Source organism: Periplaneta americana, chromosome 13 (genome assembly GCF_040183065.1).
Source record: "Periplaneta americana isolate PAMFEO1 chromosome 13, P.americana_PAMFEO1_priV1, whole genome shotgun sequence".
In the NCBI taxonomy this organism is placed as follows: Eukaryota; Metazoa; Arthropoda; class Insecta; order Blattodea; family Blattidae; genus Periplaneta; species Periplaneta americana.
Genome location: NC_091129.1, coordinates 113237553 through 113261215, shown reverse-complemented (window position 1 = coordinate 113261215; position 23663 = coordinate 113237553). Strand labels below are relative to the sequence as shown.

At 35.4% G+C, this 23663-nt stretch overlaps 1 protein-coding gene across 5 annotated transcripts in view; it reads right to left on the bottom strand.

Moving 5' to 3' along the window:
- Positions 1–23663, bottom strand: part of for (cGMP-dependent protein kinase for) — a 599950-nt gene that overhangs the window by 183094 nt on the left and 393193 nt on the right. The window lies entirely within an intron of this gene.

The window sequence follows — 23663 nt, the reverse complement described above, 5'->3', positions numbered from 1 at the left end:
AAATTGCATACATTTTGTCATATACAAAAAAGTGGCGAAGATTCTAAGAAAAAGGAACACTATTTTTTAATTGATGCATATATAATTTATCCCAGAGTTCTCATTACACCAAATTATGCCGAAAAGACGGTCGCCTTGGTAGCTCAGTTGGCAGAGCGCGATTTATGACGACAGCGGATCCGAGTTCAGATCCCGGCGATAACGCAGATGTATTTGAGGTGGACAAAGCCAAGGTTGTGAGGCTTTTACTCGGATATCTCTAATTTGTTCCCTCGTCATTCCACCAATACTCTCCCTTTATCATCATCTCCGTCTCGAAAAATATAGAGTTTCTTATGTTTGTTTGAGGCCGAATCGGTCATTCGTCAAAACAGATGTTTCTCGCGGTTTGTTCAAAGATTGGTAAATGGTAGTGGTAGTCAGTTATAGATAATTAAAAAATTTGCATAAGAGGTATCGAAGCGCTCCCCCCCCCCCCCAGATTCTTGCTTGCCGGAGATATAGAGACTTACAGCCTATGTTAAAATAACAAATCACGATAATAAGACAAGGATTATAGCAAAATAATGATGAGAATAAGATAAGAATTACAACAAGAATGATTCTGAGAATGGGATAAATATAACAAATAACAATGAGAATAAAGTAAGGATTATAACAAGAATAATGATGAGAATAAGATAACAACAACAGCAAGAATAATGATGAGAATAAGATAACAACAGCAAGAATAATGATGAGAATAAGATAACAACAGCAGGCATAATGATGAGAATAAGATAAGTATTATAACGAGCATAATGAGAAAAAGATGACAAGTATAGCAAAAATAATCGTGAGGATAAGATAAGAATTATAACAAGAAAATGATGAGAATAACATAAGAATTACAACAATAATGAAGATGAGAATAAGATAAGAATGATAAGACTTACAAATAATGATGATAATAAGATAAGAATTATAAAAATGATAATATGATAATGATTACAGCAAGAATGATGAGGGTAAGATAATTTTTAGTAGGTTATTTTACGACGCTTTATCAACATCTTTGGTTATTTAGCGTCTGAATGAGATGAAGGTGATAATGCCGGTGAAATGAGTCCGGGGTCCAGCACTGAAAGTTACCCAGCATTTGCTCATATTGGGTTGAGGGAAAACCCCGGAAAAAACCTCAACCAGGTAACTTGCCCCGACCGGGAATCGAACCCGGGCCACCTGGTTTCGCGGCCAGACGCGCTAACCGTTACTCCACAGGTATGGACAGGATAAGATAAGGATTACAGCAATAATAATGATGATGTTGAGAGTGAGATGACAATGACACAAATAATGCTGAGAATAAGATAAAGAATGACAGCAAGAATAATGATAAAATAAGGCAAGAATTATAACAGAAATAATTATGAGAATAAGGTAAACATTAGGCCTATAGCAAGAAAAATGGTCAGAATAAGATGAAACTCGTAACAAGAATAATGATAATAAGACAGGGATTACAGCAAGAATGGTAAAGGAGATACGGCAAGAATTACATTAAGAATAATGAGAATTAAATAATGATTACAGCAAGAATAATAATGATCATAAGATAAAGTATACAGCAAAAATAATGATGATAATATGATAAGAATAATGATGAGAATAAGATACGAATTATAACAAGAATAATGATAAGAATAAGATAAGGTTTATAGCAATAATAATAATAATAATAATAATAATAATAATAATAAAGACAAGAATTATAACAATAAAAATGAAGACGATAAGCTCAGCATTGCTGCAAGAATGACAAGAATAATATAAGAATTATAACATTTTTTTTATTTTAGTAGGTTATTTTACGACGTTTTATCAACAGCTTAGGTTATTTAGCGTCTGAATGAGATGAAGGTGATAATGCCGATGAAATGATTCCAGGGTCCAACACCGAAAGTTACCCAGCATTTGCTCATATTGGGTTGAGGGAAAACCCCGGAAAAAACCTCAACCAGGTAACTTGCCCCGACCGGGAATCGAACCCGGGCCACCTGGTTTCGCGGCTAGACTTGCTAACCGTTACTCCACAGGTGTGGACAAGAATTATAACAGGAATTGTAAGAATAATATAAGGTTTACAGCAAGAATGAGGACAAGATAAGGATTACAGCAAGAATGATGGGGATAAGGATTAAAATAAGAATAATGAGGATGACAAAATTAAGATATGATAAAGAAATGAGTGTGCATAACAGTACAAAAGACCAATACAAAAGGATAAAGAAAAAAATTGAGAAAGAGAATAACTCTACGGATGACAGTAACATTAAGAAAGAGAATAAAAAATAAGGTACAACATAAAGACAAAAACGAAATGTTGATAAAAATTAGAGCGAGGAATGAGTAACGACGTAATACATCGTCCTTGAGAAAGACCGGTAGGATTCCGAAAAAAAGCACAGTAGCCTTTAGACAACGAGGAATGCATCAGAATACTGCAATACCATTATTAATCTTTTTAGCAGCAAAGAGGCGTTTATTATGGGAACGAAGAGGCTGAAACGCCATAAATTTCCGCTTCGTGACAAAATCGGTCGCTGCCCTCGGCACACTGGTTTGCACTGATTGATTCTCCTGTCGTGGGGGCAAGTGACAACTTGGAGTCCGCTTCACTTCTGGAAAAATGAGTGCATGGTGGAGCGCATGTGCTTATAAGGCAGTGTGTAATTTCGTGAGGCGTAGCCCCTTCAATCAGAGCTCATCTCGATTTCTACCCACGGATGGAATTATTCATTGGCGCAATTCAATTCGGAGAGCTCCTCCTCGTTGAACCTGCCCGACGTTACGAAGACAACAAAGAAGAGAGTCTGTGCACCGTGTCACTTCGCGAGTGATACGAATACGCGGGCAGTGCGTCGATTAGGCGACGAGCGGACGGAGTTTCGCCTGGACCAGTTTTTGTGCCTTATAATTTTATATTTCTCGCTTGACAGAAAACATGGAAATTGAATTACGGCCCACGATAAGTCTGCGTCCCCGTCACACGATAAGCGTAAGTACAAAATCCACAGTAGCTACGGCTCAGTCGAATATCCCTCACTGTAGAGACCAAGATTAGATTCGAATGAATTCTGTGCGATCTGTCCGAAAAGAAGTGGCCATAAGTAAACTTTGCACGAGAAAAATAAAAGTTTTCGTAATTATCCTCTAACAGGGCGAGGAAGAGTCAGGATAAATTTGTGTACTAATAATACCTTACATCAGTGTGAGAAAAGTTCAGGAGAAGACCATAAGAAAATAAACTCAGAAAGTTTTGTAATTATTTCATATTACTGTACAGATTAAATTAGTGTTCATTATCTTATACCGGTGTAAAAAATACAGGTTAAAATTAGTGTTCACGAGTAAATATTTTATAGTCTACCAGTATAAAAAATTCAGGTTAACATTAGTTTTAAGTTTTCATATATATCTTAGAAGAGAGTAAGAAAAATTCAGGTTAAAAAGTTTTCATAATTATTATCTTATATCAGTGTAAGAAAAATTCAGGTTATAATTTTATTAGACTTCATATTCTCTTATACTACCAATGTTAGAACAATTGAAATTATTTTTCTTAATTATCGTATATCAATATGATAAAATGCAGGTTAAAATTAGTTTTCATTCTCATCTTATACCAGTGTAAGAGAAGTAGCCTATTGTTTTGTTTAGTCAACTGTCCGAAGACAGATCTGTTCGAAGACAGATCTGAACCTCACACGTGATACCAACAAAGCACCACTTACGAGACAACTAGGTCAGGAGAGAATGGATAGGATGGCCAGTTCCTTTCTCCCAAGAGAAGTATTTCGGTTAAAATTTGTTTTCATAATTATCTTATATCAATGTGAGAAAAATTCAGATTAAAATTAGATTCCATAACTACAGTATCTTACAGCAATGTAAGAAAATTTCAGACTAAATTAGTTCCATAATTAGTTTATAGCAAAGTCAGAAAAAGACACGTTAAAATTAAATTCAAATAATTTTCTTATATAAATGTGAGAAAACTTCAGGTTAAAATTAGATCCTAGTATTATCTTATAAGTTATAACAGCGTGGGAAAAATTCAGGTTAAAATTAGTTTCCATAGCTACTGCATTTTCTCACATTGATATAATTATGAAACCTAATTTCAATTTTTTAACACCGATATAAGAGAATTATGAAACTTAATAAAATTATAACCTGAATTTTTCTTACACTGCTGTAAACATTATGAAAATCATTTTAACCAGAATTTTTCTTACACTGTTCTAAGATATTATGAAAAACTAATGTTAACCTGAATTCTTCTTACACTCGTAGGCTATAAGATAATTGTGGACACTAATTTCAGGTTAAAATTAGTTTTCATAAAATTATCTCATACCGGTATCAGTGTGAGAAAAATGCAGATTAAATTACTTAATTTTCATAATCAGTAGGCATATGGGGAAATTTCAGATCAAACTTTTGACAAAGAGAGATTAGTTTTCATATCATCTTATACGTATTACAATGAGAAAGTTTTGGATTAAATGAGAAAACGACTTCAAAGAATTTCCATTATCATCTTAGACCAGTGAAAAAAAATTCAGGTTGAATACTGAGAAAAAAACTTATAAAAATCATTATTGTTTTATTCATTAATTAAAGAAAAATTGAGGTTAAGTTAAAGGAAAAACAAACTTAACTTTTTCGGAATGATTAGACCTATCTTTCATAAATCAACGAATAGAACTGTTAGCAGATTTATTATAATGACGCTCCTATAGAGAATCTCAACTTCTTACCACTTTTGCTTTAGACATTCACTCACGCGTAACAAATGTCTTCCCTGCATGCAACTGGTAATCCTCCGTAATTATATGGGGGCAAGAGGCAAACTATTCTTCCATCTTCTCAAGTGTAGGCCTATGGACTTCCCAGACTATAGTAAATTGCCTGCATCATTTCTCAGTTTACTATGCGTTATAAAAAATTCACGAAGACAACTTACGATTCTTGAAGTTGAGTGTCATTGTATATTTTTGATTTAAAATAGAGGTCCATTAATTTATACGTACAACTACTTCACTAGGTATGGGGGGGGGGGGATAACTTTGGCATTGACTGTCACATATAAATGCAACCCTCCTTGTTCTTGTATTTCACTTGTTCTTCTTGTATCCCCTTGTTCTCCTTATATCCCCTTTTTCTCCTTGTATTTCCATTGTTATCTTGTTCTCCTCGTATTCCCTTGAATTCCTCTTGTTCTCCCTTGTATTCCTATTCCTCTTCTTCTTCTTCTTCTTCTTCTTCTTCTTCTGCCGCGAACTGTTCCTCAACCCTTCCCCATAAAGATTTGCAGCACAGTAAAACGCTACATACCTGTCAACAAGTGATCGCACCCACAGGTAGTTCCACATGACGATATGCAGCATAGTAAAGCCACAGTCTAGTATATACAGTCACGAAGCTCAATACGTAGTAAATATACATCCATATATAGTTGCTAACCACTAGGATCGCTAATATCGCCTCATTAAAGACAATGCGAAATAGTACCGGCACAGTCTATTGTTCCTAGCACCCTCACAACACAAGCTTCGTGACTGTATATACTAGACTGTGGTAAAGCTATGCACCTGTCGACTTTTTACTGAAATTATATCTCATGCACATTATTCCTGAATAAATTGACTGATAAATTGTCAATATGAAAAAAAATACTATCACTAATTTAAGGAAAATCGCTTTACACAGATAGACGACATACGCAAAACCACTTTTCGGCATTGTGAATGTTGGAAACGCGTATATTTTCGCGAAAATCTCGTAATCTTTTTCTTTGTTAACATTATAGTACTTCTTGCAATGGGAAATTAAAACGAAACAGGAGCTGAAGTGTAAAAGTGCGTCAGGTGGCAGCAGAAAAGTCATAGTCCCTACTTTGACTCCCGTCCCAGGCAGGCAAGCAGGTAGGTGCGTGGCGCTATTGTTCTGTATGCTAATACATGCGCCGTATTTGGAAGTACGGCCGGCAGGGTGCAGCTCTGTACAGTCTGTGTAACGTCACTGAGCTCATAGGCATAATGAGAGCAGCACTCACGTCTCCAGGCAACGAGCCTTTCGCTTCTGTCGTTGCAGCGTTGCCAACCCTAGTACAATTATGCTAGATTTGATATACGAGTAATATCACTAATATCCACACTTCTACGTTTTTTTAATTCTCAGTTCACTTTAATGCATAAATAATAGGTACGGTACAGTTCTATCAGTTGTGTAAAAGAGGGCATAAAAACAAACCTGAAACAACTATCCCATTAATAGTTGCTTCGTATCTTATTTCACAACCTGAAGACCGTGTGTTTTTCTTCTTAGTCTTTTTATTATTGGATCTGGACGATGACTCCCAAGAATTTCAAGCAGCGAAGTACTGACATGATTAAAAGTGTTGTACAATTTTCTACAGCCCATTCGGAGGACAAAGTTAAACCCTGAGAAGTGTGGATCAACAAGCATATTGCGTTTCGTACGTACTAAGATGCGTCCGTCTTTTTTTTTTTTTTTTTAGTCTAAGATACCGTAGGCCTACGTATTTTGAATAGTTCGTATCCTTTTAATTTGAAAGTAAGTCCCTAAATCAAATTGTTGAATTCTTTGTAAGTTCATACATATGTATGTATACTTTTTGCTGGTTGAGTGGAAGAGACGGCCTTATGGCCTTAACTCTGCCAGCTAAAATAAATCATTATTATTATTATTATTATTATTATTATTATTATTATTATTATTATAACCCCATACAGAACAGCCATAATCCAAAAATGTCTCATAAATGTAAAACACATTTTACGTTAATTTGGAATACCAGTTTTGACTTCTGTAACATAATGTGCTTCAGTTAGCGGATACGACATTTAAGCTTCTTAATTTCAAACAAGTGAACTGTCCACGTAATGGTTTGGTATGAAGAATAGTTGCCAATTCAGTGGTTTTCTCGCTAGATCTAGCGTTTTTCAGTGTAAGTTTAGCGGGTAAAATTAATGAAATTTGAGCCACCGGCGTGGCTCAGTCGGTTAAGGCGCTTGTCTGCCGACTTGAAGTTGCCCTCGGGCGCGGGTTCGACCCCCACTTGGGATGATTATCTGGTTGGGTTTTATCCGATCTTTTCCCCCAACCGTAAGGTGAATGCCAGGTAATATATGGCGAATCCTCGGCCTCATCTCGCCAAATACCATCTCGCTATCACCAATCCCATCGACGCTAAATAACCTAGTAGTTGATACAGCGTCGCTAAATAACCATCTAAAATAAATTAATGAAATTTGTATTACTCATACAGGGATTTAGGGGTTTTTCTTAACATTCACAACGGCAAAATAATCTCATTTTACATTGCCAATATAGCAATTTAGCGACTTCTGCACTGTTTCATAGCGGGTTTTTACGAATCGAGTTGGCAATAGTAATCAAGAAAGAGACAAAGTTCCCCTACTCACGTTCTAGTATTAGGAATAGTGACTTGTGAATTCTGTTAGATTTTAATATAATTGGAATCTCCAATGCAACAGTGAAATTTTATGTCAATCATTAGAATTCAAATTAAACTAAATTTTGATTGTGAGCTTGACAATTTCTAGTTTATTTATTCAAAATATTTTAAGTTGTACCCTTTCACTAAGCTAATCGCATGATCAATTGAGATGATGATGATGATGATGATTATTATTATTATTATTATTATTATTATTATTATTATTATTATTATTTCAACGATAGTTTTGGTTATGAGCAGACTGCGGTTTTGGGTCACCGATTCGCGAGACTCAAGTTTGGAACACACGGAGTATACGTGACGTCATGATGCATGGGGTGAGATGGAACTATGAGACTACAGTTGGTTTCGTAAGAAATTACATTACCACCTTTCTCATTCTGCTTGGCGTGAGTCCTTGCAATCACCATACGTACTTGAGATCCTGTGAGTAAACAAGTATACTTTATTTCTTTTCATTTATGTATTTGATTATTTATGCATGCATATTTGTGTTAGTCTCAATTTCACTGTTTTATAAATCACACTACTGAGGAACATGTCGAAAATTAAGAGCACCATGCGTTCCCTTCAGAACGAATTTACAGAGAAGTTCGGAAATGAATATTTTCTTATTAAAGAAAAAAAAAACACACAGAGTATTTTGCAAATTGTTAAAAAAGTATAAGGACAGATAGAACTCGATTTTTTTCAAAAGCAGTGTAATAGCAAACGGTCATGGAAAATATTTAATTATACGGTCAAAACTGGCCTTCAACATCAAAATCAGACATAGAACATCAAAAAGAATTTCATCAAGATTTGTGTATAATGTTGGTATATGCCAACATCCCTTTCAACAATATTTTAAAGCTTCTGTTGATAAAAGTTATTTTGAGTGAAAGTAGGACATAATTTTCTTTTGATATGTTGCGAATATACTTTGTAATTCGGTGCGTTGAATTGTGAGGAAATGTATTTTATGTAAGTATTGTATATTTTCTTCTTTTCTGCTCACACAGAAATGATTATTTTATATTGTTAAAACTTGTACAGTATAATGTAAATTGAAGCATATAGGTTAATGTTAGGCAATTATTTTTTGTACTAGAAATGCACTGTTTTGTAAACGTGAACATGTATTTTGTGTCATACTGTTACCGAATGTTTACATGTTGAGGCAAGGAGTAACTTCACTTTGCAACAGTTTTGTAACACAATTAATATACACTTTTACTACGTGTATACCTTATTTTATTTCAAGGAGTGCAGTTCGGTGGCTCCTTTGAACACCGAACTGCACTCCTTGAAATAAAATAAGGTATACCCGTACATGGGGATGATCCCGACACCCCTTTCTCTGAACTAGTGCATTAATATCTGGTTTTAAACCCGATGAACACAATCGCAAAACTGAAACTAGCTCGAACTGCACACTATCTTTCGCTGAACGGAAGCTTCAGTCTCAGGTTTATTTGTACCTTTTAATTCTACTAGGAGCTGGAGACGTGCAGTTCCTATTTAAATAAAGAATGAATTGAGATCACAAAATAATAAATGTGGACGTCAATAAGACAATAACGTAAAGGAAAATAAAACGATAATTACCTGAAATGGCATGTGTACCGTACTTTTCTGCGTGACGAGAAGTGAAATGCCTCTTTACATTGAAATGAGAAATATAATTACTACTTTTTTCCACAAATTAAACAAATAGTCTTTTCCTCACGAAGTGCACAAAAGTATTCGTCTTCCCATTCCTGATGGTAGTAATTTCCAGGTGAAGAAGCCACTTTACGACGAATATTATAGAGGTAAGCCTATTATTTGAATCGTTTATTGTTAAAACACCACAAGCGACTTTTTTTACAAAATGCGTTTTTTTGTGGATTTTGATTGCCAGCAAGAATGCGCATCTTTGATATAAAAGCCATATATCTAGCATTTCTGTAACATGTAAAAAATTGGACAAGAAATATGCATTTATTGTAAAAATCCCACAACTAGCTTCACATATGGTGTTTTTCAAATAAAGTAGTCAAAGTTAAATGAGTTTTTTCACTGCAATGAAAAAAAAAGGTAAAGTTCATTGTAAAGAATTCATTGACAGCATTGTACCGGCAGAAGTATTCACCATTTGAATTCCTGATAAAAATGTGTGTACTTAAAATTTATCGTTTAAACTGCCAACAGACCTAGCTTATAACACCTCGAAGCTACCAATCATGTTAAAAAAATGGAAGACCATATGAAGATTTTGCAGTACATACCGGATGAAGTGAAATGATTCTGCACAGAACTGTACACATGACCTACCACCAACAAAGATAATAATGACAGTGGAAGCGAAGACTAAAAAATAAGTCCTGATAAGAAAAATGTCTGTTGCAGTAGGAAAATCTTTATTTTTTTGTGTATATTATAAAACACAACTAATGGTGAATAAACCTCACATTTAGTAACTAATATCACTTGTTAAACACAATTTCACAATTAAAATTAAATTAATGAAACTAAACAGTTTTTATTGGCTTTCCAAAAGTTTTATTTTTGTCACTTGTGGGGTTTTAGAAATAAACGATTCATTTAGAGTCACCTTCCGCGAACGCCATAGACATAGCCTATTACAGTACAAGCACAGTCTACTATATACAGTCACGAAGCTTGAGTTTTGAGGGTGCATTTTGCATTGCCTGTAATGAGGCGATATTAGCGATCCTAGTGGTGAGCAACTATCTAATGTTTGCATATTTACTACGTATCGAGCTTCGCGACTGTATATACTAGACTGTGGTACAAGCAGTGTTTACGTTTGAATCCTACCTTCCCCTATCCAGTGGACTGGTGTGGGGTGAATGAAAGTAGTGACGTCATCTCTCATTAGGAGACTGTCGCCCATCCATGCTCATTAAGGCAGAAGATAGAAATTAAAATATCGGGCTATTTTTTTTCTCTAAAAAGCGACTTTCAAAGAAATAATTCCGAATTTCAGTGAAAACAATCTGGCAACCCTGCAGTGAAGAGGAAACTGAAACAAGAACTTAAAGAGTTCAGCACTACATTCATTTTGAAATGTTTCGTCCTAGATAAAAAGGTATTCCGACTAGGTCGAGATTTGCTATTGCTATAAATTAATTTGCACTTAATCATAGATCAAATCCGCACAGAATCGGAGTTTAGCGCCATATGCCTCGAAGCAAAACATTTACATGTTGAACAAGACGTAAGGAGACAGGACAGGTGCAGCGGGCGACCACCTGCCGCCAGAATGCGCTCGCTACAGACCCCCCGGAGAGCCGCAATTACTGTGTGTGCAACCGCACCCAGCACCTCACACAGGTCCGCTTTTGTGTGTCGGCGACGAACACCAACCACAAGAACAAATGAAGAAGCGCTACAGAGTTGCCAACCTGACTTATCAGTGGCCTTGTGTTATTTCAGGCGGCGGTAATTATATACAAGAGATAGCGAGGCGGGTCTTGCGCAACCACGCGCGAGGAATAGCCACATTGTTATAGACTACACGCTTGTCGTGTCTGCAAGGAAGTTGGTATACAATATGGACATAATGTTACACACTACACATCTACCGCGTCTTCAGAAAAAGTTACAATACAATTAACTCAATTAAGTCCCATCGTCTTTTATATATTATTTTAATGTACCGAAGTACATATGATATTTCCATGCAGATATTCTGCGTCATCATACAATGAAAGAGTAATGCAACGGAGAAAAATTCTCTCCGGCGGCGGGATTTGAACCCGGGTATTCAGCTCCACGTGCTGATGCTTTATCCACTAAGCCACACCGGATACCACCCCGGCGTCGGACAGAATTGTCTCAGATTAAGTTCCAACTCTTGGGCGGCCACTAGAGGGAACCCAAGAATTGGAACTTAATCCGAGACAATTCTGTCCGACGCCGGGGTGGTATCCGGTGTGGCTTAGTGGATAAAGCCTCAGCACGTGGAGCTGAATACCCGGGTTCAAATCCCGGCGCCGGAGAGAATTTTTCTCCGTTCCATTACTCTTTCATCCCATCGTCTTTGTAAATGTTATGTTATTTGACTAAAACCACATCAAACATGAGCCTGGATCTTACAGCAGTGCAGCGGTGACCAAAACTCGAGCTGCAGTGATTACATGCGACAGACAGCCTATGAAGTAATGAGACGAAGGAAAGGTACAAGTGAGATATGGTCCACTTTGCAATAGGTCCTCTCTACGAAAATGTCCAACGTTTAAAAATGTCCATATAGAAAATTCGTCCTTGCCATAAAAATGTCCTTACCTGAAAAGGTCCACTGTCAGCAAGTCCTCTCCTTAAAAATGTCCTACGTTTTAAAATGTCCACAAATAAATTCGTCCATTTCCCTAAAATGTCCGACAAGGAAAACTGCAAAGAATGTGCCGAGAAATTTGTCATTTAAATTATGTTATGTAATACAAAAGATAACTTACATCTATTGTTCATATTGAGGGTCGCTATATAATTTCAAATAGTATGATATCGCTCTAAGATATCGAAAATTTCATTCCTATCTTTGTAATCTTGGTAATTACCGACAATGTTGAAAATTTTCGTTTGATTATTGATATAAAGTTTATTTACTGGCCGCTTAATATTTGTATGCCCACCAAGAACCTGAGTTACTAATGTTCTGTTTCCGATTGCTGTTGTTGCAAATGGCTAATGAATCGCCAAATGTTTACATGATGTGCCACCACAAGTCGTTGGAAGTGAGAGTGGAGTCCTTCAATCACATTATTCGTACGCTGTCTGCCATTAATTACTAATTCATAGACGTTCCATGTCTCAGGAGAAAATCTAGAGGGAACTGCTCTTGCCGGATGACCAGTAATAAATGTAATTTCAATGTAAAATGCTAAGTCCAAGCTATCGTCCACAAATCTTTCATTTAATAAATCCCAAACAAATTGCAAGTCATTTAGCGAAATAAACGGCAGTCCTATAATTTCCTGTATTTGCTTTCTTACTTCAGGGTTCTCAATATCCAAATATTGTGCCCTCAGACCCCTGTTGACTACATTTCTCCATATTGCTTGATTGAAGTGGAAAAGACACGCACTCACTACTGCCTAATAGAATGCCAGTCGACAAGCATTCATATTGGCGATTTCTAAATCAAACATTGAACAGGTGGGATTGCAAATGAGATTTAAATGTGCTGAATAATTTATTTCATTATATATAGTGCGGTTTTTCAGTCTTATTTGCAGTTAGCCAATACACTAAAGGAAATACAAAACCTCAAACAATCCCATGCACTGTGAAAAGCTGAAAGAATTGATTTCATATGATGGACATTTTCGTATGATGGGCTTTATAATGTGGTTGACCACATAGATGTTGGGCATTTGCACTCCATGGAAAAATTGTATGTAGGACTTTAAATGTTGGACTATTTAGTTTGTGGCCATTTTCTTGTGGACCTTTTGCACTTGTGGACATTTTGTTATGGACATTATAACCTGGAAGCAAGGTACTTAGCATGAAGACTAAAAACAGTGGTGGTTTCTGTACTAACATCTTGATCAATCCCGCGGATAAAAATCTCAAGCTTTGCTATCAGTAATGTCACTGCTTTCATCAAGAGCCAGTGAATAATACACGATTTTTCTTGCTTCTTTTTTTAACCTTCCTATTGAATATAAACAGGAATTGTCTAAATTCTTCTCTCGATACTTGGTCGAGAAATTCGTAGTAGTGTTTCAAAATTAAAAACTTCTTATGTACAAGTTATTTAAGCTATTTTAATCATTACTCTTTTGAGAAATTCTGTTGTATTAAAAGGCTTTAGAGCACGAGATATTTCAAACCCCATTAGGTAGCTGACTTCCTTGCATTTATTTATTTCTTTCATCTTTCTCTTTCTGGCAATGATTTAAGACATGTCAATTCCTGGCGTTTAACGGTTCGTTGACACATAATATTGAATCAGTTTTTCTACAATATTATTATTAAATGAATTACTAATAAATAGTTACCCTCATTTAAAGATTAAGAAGATTAAAATTGAGATAAAACCTAACAATTTTTATCCTTCTAGAGAGAAGATTTTAAATTCATGCATGTACAGAAGAATTATAAAACACATACTTAGTGGTCAATTATAATCGTAATAATAATAATAATAATAATAATAATAATAATAATAATAATAATACGCCAACTTTCAAATTACCATCCTGTGGGCAAGAGATCCTTGGGCAGACCGTTCAAGCGTTGGCATGAGATCGTAACGGGTCACTAGGCCCAATACATGCAAGGATGAATAATAATAATAACAATAATAACAATAATAAGAATAATAATACATTATTCAGCGTGACAATTAATATTTCTATATACTCATATTTGAACTGTTGCGCAAAGTAAACATATTACATTTTGTCCGACAGAACAACAACAAAATTCTCATTCTTTACGAAACCACCTCTTATTGCTTGTAGAGACAAAGTTTGTAGAGCGACATGATACCGCCACTGCTTGCCTTCAGTACGTGAATGAAACACACAGCAATGTACATGAAACTCCTCGTACCCGTTTGAATGTCTGTGAATAGGCTACACGATGTAATCACAACACCTGCTTTGGTCACCGCTGCAGTAGTGGCTAGAAACATTGTTTGTTGTAGACTTTACTTTTGAATTGTACTCACTTTGCTTACTAGCTAAATAAAATAACATTTTAATTTTAATTTTAAAAATAATTTTCGCTGTAGTGTTAAAAGTATTTTTCGTAAGTTACAGTATAATAGTCAATTTTTAACACGCATGGCTAACGTTAAACGATCTGCTTTCAGGAATGGTTGTCTAAAAACAGATATTACTACTCCTATTTTCTAAACCAAGTAAAGTAAATATTAAAATATTAAACTTTTAGTTCCCGAAATTGAATGTGAACATATTTTCGTTCCCTACCAGTTCTTAAATCAAAGCCATTACACTCTTTAGGCATGTACCGGTATGTTAAAGAGTAGATGATAAGGGACATACCTACCTCACTGCTCGATTAATAGGTTCAGTTACGAGATGAGCTCTCTGTCTTTTTATTACCAGGCAGCGGATTTTGTGTCCCGATACTGAACGTTAAGTGTACGTGAATTGCAGGGAAGTCATTGAACTCACTGCTACGCTCCCTCCTTAAGCCTAGGAACGTGACGTCTTGTCGCTGTATAGGGACCGAAAATCCGCTGTCTATTAGTGCTAATAATGAGGCTTTATATATATATATATATATATATATATATATATATAAATTAAGTGCACTAGGTACACTGACGTTCAAAGTTATCTAACCTTACTAATCGATAGTGATCGATAATTTGTCGGTGTAAGTGTGACTTCTTTAGTTATTACTTCTATGAATAGATGGCGAAGATAATAGTCAATGTTGCCAATCATACATAAACATACCCGCATTATAGAATTCAATTTTTCATCCCACTCTACTGATTGTAAAACAACACTGGGTGTAACTGTCAATTATGACAATGATTTATGCTTAATCTACATAATCATTTTCCCTGACACTTTTTTAACCGCCCCAATAATAGTGTCATCTAATGAGAACTAGCGCAACTCTTTCGAAGTTTGTCATTTTTCATATCTTTGGTTCAGACTTATCCCGTGATTGGAAAGTTCGTTTACACGATCATAAAATCGTAGGTCAGATATCTTTGAACGCCAGTGTACTCTGATTTTATTATTAAAGTCCACAGTTCATTACGGTTTACATTCTTATCCATTTGCCGCTGTTATGTACAAAACTCTGCCCACTCCTGCTGAAAAGATGTAGGCCTACAACTGGGTAACATGTTGCATTGGTATGTTGAGCAGCCAACATGGTTTAGGCTTAGAAGTTACTGAAATAGTAAGAAATGTCATGTGAATACGGTATAAGCATTTACATGGCTCGCTATAACAATAAAGAACGAAAGCTGCACACAACATGATGTCGGCACATTCGACGGTGATATTTAAGCCGCTAATAGCTACAAAGAAACGAAATATGATGGTATATTACACGGTTAAAGTGCCAGAGTGATTATGAGTTCATGACGCGCAACAAGAAGAAAAAACTGAGTGGGAATGGTATGACGTAATGAAGTAGGTAACAAATACAGGTATTGAAATACAAGGAAGTCACAAGAGATGGGAATCACTCTGCAGGCCATAATTTGAGTGTTTACGTGCTTGAACGGTGTTCAATAGGGCAGCATTCCATCTAATACCGCATTGTTATTATTATTTACTGTCTCAAATTTTAATTTTTGGGCTGTTTATTCTTCTTATTCTTTTTCTTCATCTTCATCATTATCACCACCATGAACACTTTAGGTTTAGGTTCAGTTGAGCCTATTCCTGTATCTCATGATGCTCTTGAAGTGATCAGCGTTCTTTAAGGTTTCCTTTATCTCAGTGATCTTTCAGTTGATCCTAGAATGCCTTCTTTAATAAACGTGTTAATTTCGTCTGTGCATTACATGTTTCCACACTTTTATTGTCTTGGGTTTCTTAATGTTATAGTATAGATGTCTCCACCTGTATTGTTTCAGTGGAAGCAAGGCCATTTTTTATACAGTTCTCCTATCATGTGCTACAACGACCATATTGTACTATTTGTTTACAATAATTAATTATTCATTATCTCAAGTACCACATCACCAATGGCTCTCTATGTATCAACAAGAAGTTCCAAGACAGCTACTCATTAAACACAAATGAAGGTAACCTTGTGCTAATTTTATTCATCAGGGTTTGAGCCCCTACACATTCATTCATCAGTCTGTTTCGGTAAAGTGCAGACGTGTTCATTTATCATCTCTTTCATTCTTCATCTCAAGTGCTTTTGACAGTTTTTTAATAATTGTAATGTTATTTGCATTTGCTTTAATCTACTGTTTACAGTTGTGATTATGTAAAGATATTGATTTTCTGGAATATGACTTAAAAAAGAAGTTAAAATACTCTAAATAAAGTGCGAAGAAGAAGATGAAGAAGAAGAAGAAGGAGAAGGCGAAGGTGTTGATACCATTTTTGTGCAAGATATAACCAGTTCTTTTGATATATTTGTATAAAACTTATCTCCCAATATCTTTGAAACTTGTTAAGGTGGGATGTCATTGGAAATACAACTTTTTCTTTAAACAATTATTACAACCATAGTTTTTAAGTTAAACGCATGACATTTTGTGTGCATAATGACAAAGGACTGTATGCAATGGAAAAAAAATATAATGCAATACCTAAGAGTAAGACAAGTGCATAAATATATTTTAAAATAGTTAACAGTTATGCCCTTTTTGTATGACAGTCATAACATGAATCCTAATTATGCAATTCATTTGAAATGTTGACTGTATCAAGCTAACACTGCTATAAGATTACTGAACTATAATAAATACCAAATGCATATTTGTTTCTTATTTGCATAATTTTGAACTTAGTGTTGCAAAATAATACATATACAGTGAAACCTCTTATTTACGGACATCGAAGGGACGTAACAATCTGTCCGCATCTGGGAGGTGTCTTTTATTGGTAGGGAGGCTCCCCAATCTAACAGTAAATTTATAATATGCATCATGTATCCCTTGACGCTTTAAATGAAATGTATTACTGTAGTTTAATTCTAAATACAGTCTACTGTACTACATTAAATTCTTTGCAACTTTGAACTGCAGTAGATAAGACCGAAAAAGGAAAATACAGTACTGTGCCATGGAATTTTATTCTAGGTCTACAGTTATGCAGTACTAAAATTTACAGTTTTCAACTTAATCTTTACGTTCAGTTGCCATGTCTCTCGAAACAGAACAACTGATTGAAGTGAAGAAAATAATCCTACTAACCCTATCACGTGTCGAATGCAATTTCACGATCGCGGAAACGTTGGATCCATCAGACAAATGTATGACTTTGTTTATCCACCCGCTCCCAGCTAAGAAGGGATAGCCGGCTAGGCTAGTGATAGTCTACAAGACCCTTATTGTCTTCTTTCATGTTAAGGTTTTTCTGTACAGTTCTCAAAACTAAATTTTCCATTTTTGTAACACATTAGGTCTTGAAATTCAAGTTCTGTCCGCAGTCAGGAGGTAAAGCAAGCTTTAGGACTGTGAAACAGCTGTCCGTGTCCGTGTCTGAGAGTGTCCGTAAACGAGAGTTAAATTTATCATTATTTCTGTATTATTTCAGTTGGGATATAAAAATCTGTCCGTATATGAGGAGTGTCCTTATCGGAGGTGTCCGTAAGGAGAGGTTTCACTGTAATACCTTATAAATAAAAATGTAAGTAATTAATTATCATCATTGTACGTAGTTCCAAATGTTCAGCAATATGTAATAACAAACTCCTAAAAATAATAGCACTGGATTTTATAGTTTTTGAGAAAAGGCTTTAGATCCTGCAAAAATGTATATTCAAGAGAAATGCACTGTTCAAAAAAGGAGCGTGGTGACAGGTGCAGAGTTTAACATTTAAACATTTTTAATATACTTCCAGGTCTTCTAAAAATATATAATTTATACAAAATTTAAATTACATTATGTAGATTACGAAAAACATATTCCAAAAAATCGATTTTTGACACCAAATTCATGACATCCCCCCACTTAAGATTGAGACAGTGGACATCACACTGACTAATAAGCATGGAGGTATTTAGATTTAGCGTTGTAGTACAAGACAAGTCTGCATTAATAACAATTTGTATGATTTCTTGTTAAACAAAATACAAACACTGACAACCCTACCATTAGCAAAGCGATATTATTGATACAATATACAGTACAAAGGATAATTTGCATTCTAAATCAGATTGGGACACTGCACCAAACAAGAGTTGTTATTTCACGCCAACTTTGCATAATAAACTTATTAAAAGAGCTAGCATGCCATAACAATATATTAATATCATTAACTTTAAAGGATTGGCGGTGAAAGTACCGTAGCAAACAAAGGAGTTCAGATACTGGCACGTACAGCATATCAATAAAGTTTCCATATCTTATTCTTTCTCTTAAGGCAGGAGATGAGTGGAAATTCTAACTCCTACCACTTTTTAACTAAAGAGTTTATTTTTTTGCACACATGCTCCTCTTGGAATATGTACAAATGCTACAAAATTTCATTATTGTCACTTAAAATATTTCAATATCCAGTAATTTCATCACTATACAATTTTGTTATTCTAGGTTTAATTTGTAATTCAGTAAATATAAAATATTCTTTGTTTTTCTATGATAAATTATCTAGCTTTAATTAGTGAGGTAATCTTTTCGTACTTTGATTTTTATTGTAATTGTAATTGTAAATTTAATACTAATTGTAATTTCATTTGTAATTGTAATTGTAAATTTAATGCTAATTGTAATTTTATTCTTCATATTATAATTGGAATCTCCTGGTAGAGGGGCAGCAGGCCTTATCTCTACCAGGTTAAATAAATAAATATTAATACTTAAGTAGGTTTTGAATTTCGCATTTTTTCTTAGAAAGTGTGGCATATTTTCAAAATCTAAACAATGGACCTGAACCATTGTGAAGACGGAACAGACATCACTGCCTAATCCCTGTTATGAAGATGGAGCAGATATACCATCACAGTTTCGCTATATCTGGTTCGGCTTGGGCCATATTTCCTACCTGTCCGTCTGAATGGCCACGTGTAATGTACATGCGGTTTGTGCAAACATATTTGCCTGAGTTGATGAAAGACGTACTATTTGCTGTCTGTGAGAGGATGTGGCTGCAACACGATGAAGCAATGCATCACTTCAGTGAAGATATCCACAACCATCTGGATAATATATTTCCTGGTCGCTGGATTGGAAGAGGAGACCCTGCTTTTACCCTGCGAGGTCACCCGACATGAATCTGATCGATCATTTCCTAGGGTGATATCTAAAGTCACTTGTTTATAAGAAATCACATAACTACGGACATAGAATTAGTTTCCAGGATTGTTGCTGCCTTTGATGCGATTAAAAACACGCCAGTGATATTTGAAAGATGCGACAGAATATCGTACGCCGAAGTCAAGCTTGCAATGAGGTTGGTGACCGCTATTTTGAGCAACTGTTGTGAAGTACAAAATGGTACGTTGTTAGATCAGGTCTATAAAAGATATGAAGGATCCAGAAACCTAGTGGGCCAAGTACCATTTTCTAAAACCCTAGAAAAGAAGGGTTAAAATGAATTTATCTCCATAATTCAATGGAAACATGTAACAAGTAATAGAAAGTATACACATTCAAACTAAATGATATGTCAATCTTCATTAAACTATGGTATTCACTAAACTTTTACCCTTGCTTTTTCCGTTTTTAATAAATGGCGCTTGGCCCACTATGGCTCTGAACCCTTCATATGAACATTTAATTTTCAAATGTAATAAAAATGTAAATGTAGATAATATGCAAACAGTAAACGATACCATTAGACAGGTTTAAGCCAATACTTATTCTGCCTTCGCAGACCCTAACTTCCCTATCGTCCACACCTGTGGAGTAACGGCTAGCGCGTCTGGCCGCGAAACCAGGTGGCCCGGGTTCGATTCCTGGTCGGGGCAAGTTACCTGGTTGAGGTTTTTTCCGGGGTTTTCCCTCAACCCAAGATGAGCAAATGCTGGGTAACTTTCGGTGCTGGACTCCGGATTCATTTCACCGGCATTATCACCTTCATCTCATTCAGACGCTAAATAACCTAATAACCTAAGATGTTGATAAAGCGTCGTAAAATAACCTACTAAAATAAAAATTAAAACTTCCCTATCTAAAAAATTGCAGTGGAGCATTCCCTATTTCTTTAATTTTAGCACACTTTTACTGAATCATCCTGTACAATTCTCAAATGTAAAATTACAAACATATCTCATCACACTGAACGCTGTAAAAGTCTTAAGTCATGCGAGACTAGAGACGTTAAAAACGAACCCCTTCATTTTGACACCTTTGAACATAACCCAAGCGATATTAATATTGTAAGCACATTTGTCGGCATTTGCTTCTAAAGGCACATAATGGGAATAGTGTCATCAAGTTAATACTTTAAAAATGATAATCGAGTATGCACAATATAGGACATGCAATGTAGCGGTCATGGCCGCTCTGTGGATAAGGCGCGGCAGGCGGTTGCTAGGCTACAATTTTAAACAATTACGCGCATTAATTTCAAAATGTAAAATTAAAGCACTATCACACACGGGAATGGCGCAATAAAGGCGACACATGCATTCAAATGAGTCATGAAGTACAGGGGTGAGCAAACTATTAGGTTGGTGCATAAGTTCGAAGCGTTTTTGTACGTCATCAAAACACAGCGTTCTTAGTTCGTTTATCGTTTATCATTTGTTGTTTGCAATTGTTTTTCTTTTTGTTAAGTTTAGAGTGGATCGGAGGAAGATGCCTTACTTTTTCTTAGATTCAAAATTTAAGATACTGTTAATTTAGTTTTGAATTTCATATGGAAATATCAAAGTCTGGAAGATATTTTGAAACTATATTTTTGGTACAAAACAGAAAACATTAATTACCATACATATTATTTTGACGTATCGAATTACATATGATGTTTCCATGCAGATATTCTGCGTCATCATACGATGAAAGAGTAGTGGAACGGAGAAAAATTATCTCCGGCATCGGGATTTGAACCCGGGTTTTCAGCTCTACGTGCTGATGCTTTATCCACTAAGCCACACCGAATTCCCATCCCGGTGTCGGATCGAATCCTCTCAGTTTAAGTTCCACCTCTTGGGTTCCCTCTGGTGGCCGCCCTCTGCACTACGTCATAGATGTCTATGCACGTAGGACTAATGTCCACATATGTGCGGAGGTGCACTCGTTAAGAGTGACTGGTTGGCCGGGATCCGACGGAATAAGCGCCGTCTTAAATCACAAGTGATTTATGCATATCGTATATTATATTATCATTTCATTCAGATGCTAAATAACCTAAGATGTTGATACGGCGTCGTAAAATAACCAAATAAAATACATTCATTCATCCATTTATTTATTTATTTATTTATTGAAAGCATTCAAATCGCCATGTGTTGAGGATGTGATAAGTTTAAAAAAAATTGAAAAATTAAAAATTGAAAGGGTAAATATTTTTTTCTCAAAAAGTAATTGAAAAAAATATGAAAAGCATGTGTCATATTTTACATACATCTTTCAGTAATGAATTAAATATAAATTTAAAGAAAAATTATGTAAACTTTGAAAATTGGGACAATTATAATTCAGTATTAAAAACAACAAAAATTAATTATAAATGAGCTAATTGGAAAATCAAAGTGAAAATCTGTATATTGCATGTTCACATTGTAAGAAACATGTGGTAAACGTTTCAGATTAATTGGTTTAAAAATGTAGAAGTTAAGAAATTTCACAGATCCATAAGCTACATACTTTGCAAATAATGATTTGTAAACTTTGGATACAGTATTTAAGATCAACTTCTTGCAAGTAGCCTACAATAATACTTGATTTTAATTAGGCTTAAATACAGATTACAACTGTTGTAAAGCGTAAAAAGTAGTCTGATGATTCACGGCTCGTGATTATACGTATAATTTATCATTATTGGTATATAAAAAGCTTTTATGAATGATCCGCAGTCGAAGGTTTTATGTGCCAACTCCACAGCTCCGCTTGTGTGTCATAAAAGTCAGTCAGTTTGCGTAAAGTTATTTTGTGCAGCGCGTTGAAATTTAGTAGAGACTGTAACATCTGCTGAAAGTTACATGTTATAAAAACAGGAACTTACAGTTAAAAATCTGCTCCGTGTAGACCATGACCGATATACTCAATGACACCGAATAACCGCAATATTTCGCACGGCATCGTAAAGTTACATTGGTCACAGTTTAGCCAGATCTTTATCAAGTTGTTCCCTTCTACACAAGCTTCTGAAGAACAGCAACGTGAGGTGGTTGGGCAACCCTGACGTTGTATATATAGGTCAATATCCACGTAGTGAGTCAGTAATCGTGTAACATACAATGCAACATCAGCACGTTCCTTATTTACATCTTGCTTTCGTCGAATAGGTATACTGTTACGCTACAGGCATAGCGTCATATTATAAACCTCTGAATCATTGTTGCCATACACTCCGCCTGTGAAGAGGTTAGAGGCTCTAAAATTGATAAGAATGTTGCCAGAGAGGAAATTAAACAAAACGTCGCATTATTCTAAAATTTAATTTACTTTCCGATTATCAACCATTTTAAATGTAATAACTACATCTCGGATTTTAGGATATTCTCACCGGCAAATCTCCTGCATATGACAAGAACCAATAAAAGATGGTGGGGGGGCGGTAAACTGCACATACATTTCAGGTATATGACCTAGAAGAAGGTAATTTACACACATAGATTTTGGGTATGTAATTTGCACACTCAAACAACCCAGGTAATAAAAAAGGATGTAAATTGCACACAGAGCTACATAAAATGGCATATATTTCCTTTGAATATATACTCACTATTATTATATTAACGTATTAACCAATAATTTATATTGGTAGGCGCATTTTGCGCGCTTAATGAATCCCAATCGGGATTATGCCCCTCATTAAAATCTGTTATATTTCTCTCCATAAGCTTAGTACCTTTCCTCCTTAAGAAGCCCTTATTTTTAACTTTTGCTGCAGTAGGTAGATATCCCCTGAATTTTCACGTATGTGTCTATTTGAAATTCAATTAACCTATTTGTAAAAGTATAAATATCAGGATGAGCAGAGTAAAATGTCTTGTTGAAACTACTACGAAAAGTCTCACAGATATTAGTTGCACGCTGCAAGCTAGCTGTTTTAGCTGCCGAGATTGAAGGAGGAAAGGTAGCGTCATCGTCTACATAGCTGTCTACTAAATAGTCACAAAAGTTATCTAGTTCTCATCTTGTGGCTCAATGGCCACTAAATCAGATACAAAACAGTCGCCAACCACATGTGAGTCTAAAAGCGGTAGACCGAATACAAGTTTTAACCATGTGCCGATTTCAGAATCACATCTGACTTAGGTGGAATCCACATCCAATGATATTGACATCACTCCATATAGCATTATTTGCAGCACGGATGCACATTCGAAATCTAC